The sequence below is a fragment of the Phaethon lepturus genome, unplaced genomic scaffold, assembly GCF_000687285.1.
Source record: "Phaethon lepturus isolate BGI_N335 unplaced genomic scaffold, ASM68728v1 scaffold51074, whole genome shotgun sequence".
Lineage (NCBI taxonomy): Eukaryota > Metazoa > Chordata > Aves > Phaethontiformes > Phaethontidae > Phaethon > Phaethon lepturus.
Window position 1 is genome coordinate 4,175 of NW_010535009.1, and position 2,848 is coordinate 7,022.

Sequence of the window (2,848 nt, forward strand, 5' to 3'; positions counted from 1 at the left end):
TCCTGTTAACTTCTTGGGCATTCTGCTGGGCATTGACGTCAGGCGAAGCAATCTGTAGCTAATCACATCATCGTACTTTCTTGCTGAAGTAATGACCTGAGGAAGCATCTCCAGTCACCACAGCGTGCCAGGACTCAAAGTTTGGCAGAACAGGCCAAAGACCTCCTTGGCCAACTCAGAGATACCTTTTCCCTTGTGCAAAATACCCAGACCTGCTGCTGTATTTCTTTTCTGTTCTTAGCAGAAGCTGTTTACCATCCTTCTCAGCTACCAATTAATTAAATTACATTAAAAAAAAGAAGTTCTCTGATTGCCTTTCTCTCAGGTAGAGAGAAAGGTCTCTCTCCATGCAGAGGGGCAGATGCCTTTATCTGCTTTTATTTGATTGTTCTGCTTGACAGCTTCCAACTCCCATCGGATCCTGACCGGCTCCCCATTTCACTTTGTCCATGGTGCTTTAGCTGCAGCTCTAAGTGCTCCATTCACTTTCTAACCACATCCTTTTCTGCAAGCATGCAGGGGTGCAGGCTTGGCCATTAACTGAACTTGTCCCAAACATCTCAATTTTCTCTGCGGTTTCCTTGTCTAAGTCCCCTCTGCCTTTAAGTTCCCTCAACTTCGGGAAAATGGAACTTATGAAAAATTGAGTGAGTCAATGAAAAAATAAAATGAAAAATCAATACTGCAGGCTGAAATGCATCGAGGTCACTGCCACCGGTTCCTAGGCACCACCACCGTTTTCTTCCCCGTAGTTTAATTCCTCTGTATTCATCACAGCTAATTAGTGCTGGACACAGAACTCTTTGAAGGAATGGGCCCTGCCCTCCCCTGCGACATTTTATGTCTTGCTTTGTCACATCTTCCAGACTGAGCTCTCCCCACCTCAGCCCTCGCGCCCTTTCCTTCTCAGCACGGACACCGTGGTGGCAGTGGGGGCTTGTCCCCTGGAGCACGGCGCACGCTGCAGACGTGCTTTCCTACGGAGAAAAAACAAGGTTGTTCAGGAGGGGCACAAAGGCACGTGCTGCTGGCACGGTGTGGAGGACACCCCTTCACGTCACAGGCAAAGCTCCAGCCCCAGACCGTGCCCCGACCGACGCAGGTGTGGCTGGTCCAGCGCGTGTCCCTGGGGTGCTCGCTCCTCCTCCATGAATCGCACCGCTGATGCAGGATGCCTCCCCAGAACAGTGCTTTGTGCCCCCGCTGGGTGGGGGTCCTGGGTCGGTGGGGTTGGGTGGGATCCTGCTGCCGGCTTCCTTCACCTCCCCACCCGGTCCCGAGTGGCCGCCCCACGTGTGGCGTAATCCAGCCTATCTCACCAAATCCTGCCGTTGGCGAGAAGCCCCGGCTGCATGTCCGTGCCTTTCTATCCAGATACCTGCTGCTGTATGCAAGGGGTTAAGACCATGATCTGTGGTTGAAAATTTAGTTTGTTTTACAGAAAATGCGTATTTAGCTAAGTATTGATTAATTTACACAAACAGGAACAAGCTAACTCTTTTGCAGCAAACAATTTCTGGGTTCGGATAAATGGTTTGGTATTTATTTGTTTACTTTTTTAGACTCAAGTCCTATTTTTACCTAAAAAAACACTTTAAAAATCAGAATTCTGCAGCCTCAAGTCTGCAGTTTCATTTAATAAGAACCTTTAAAATTTGGGAAAACTAATCTCCCAGCAACTGCCTTTTTCCCTCACGAACTCTCACTGTGGGTGGCCCCAGGCCAGAGGGGAACCTCCTTTGTGTTCCCGCCTGGAGAAACGCAAGTGCAGCTTCGTTTCTGGCTCTGCTGGAAGCCGGAGTCTCTCCTGGCTCTCGGTGCGACGGCCACGCCATGGCATCGGCTGTCCTTGCCCCCACCAGACCCCCTCCCCAAGCCCCAGGCAGCATAAGGTTGAAATGTGCAAATTCAGTGTAGCAAAAAATGCAAATTCAGGATAGCAGAAATACTTTGGCAACCGTTTTTTCAAGATGTCAGGGAAGAGTGCAGCAGAAAGTCAGAAAAACACCACAAAGACAGGAAAAAGTATTTTGGTGTGGGGAGTGACACATTCAAACCAGTTTTGAAACTGAATGTGTTTCACTGAGTTTGATTTTTAAATTAACGTAGAAGCGAGGACTAAACAGAACGTTGTGGGTGGGGGTTCATCTGAACAAACACAGGCGGCAGGCGTAGCAGTGGTGCCAGTCTATGGCTGGAGCTGGTCCTCCGGATCATCTTCATATCCACGGAGAGAAGCAGCGATTTTGCAGCAGTATTCATCCCAGCCCACAGCTGCTATCTGAAATAGCTCAGAGGAATTATGCTGCACCGGTCTCTTCCATTGCGTGACTGTAAGGGAGACGGTGGTGACCATGTGGACCTCTGCCCTGCGTGTGTCTGAGAAGGATGAGAGTTGTCCCGCTCCTTTGCTGTCAGAGGAAACATGCCATCTCTGTATGTTTTTCTTCTGAATCCTCGCGTTAATGGAGACGGTCCCCCAACATCATCCCTCTGGTCCTCCTCCACCCTCAGACCCAAGTGGGGTTGTGGCTCCTCTCTCTGGATGGAACTTCCCCCCCCAAGCAGAGGACCATGAGCACCTCTGGGACACAGCCTCTCACCTCTGCTGAATTCCCTCCATTTCACAGAATCACAGAATCACAGAACGGTAGGGGTTGGAAGGGACCTCTGAAGATCACCTGGTCCAACCCCATCACCTAGGGCAGGTTGCACAGGAATGAATCTAGTTGGGTTTTGAAGGTCTCCAGAGAGGAGACTCCACAACCTCTCTGGGCAGCCTGTCCCAGCGCTCTGTCACCTGCACAGTAAAGAAGTTTTTCCTCATGTTGAGGTGGAACTTCCTGTG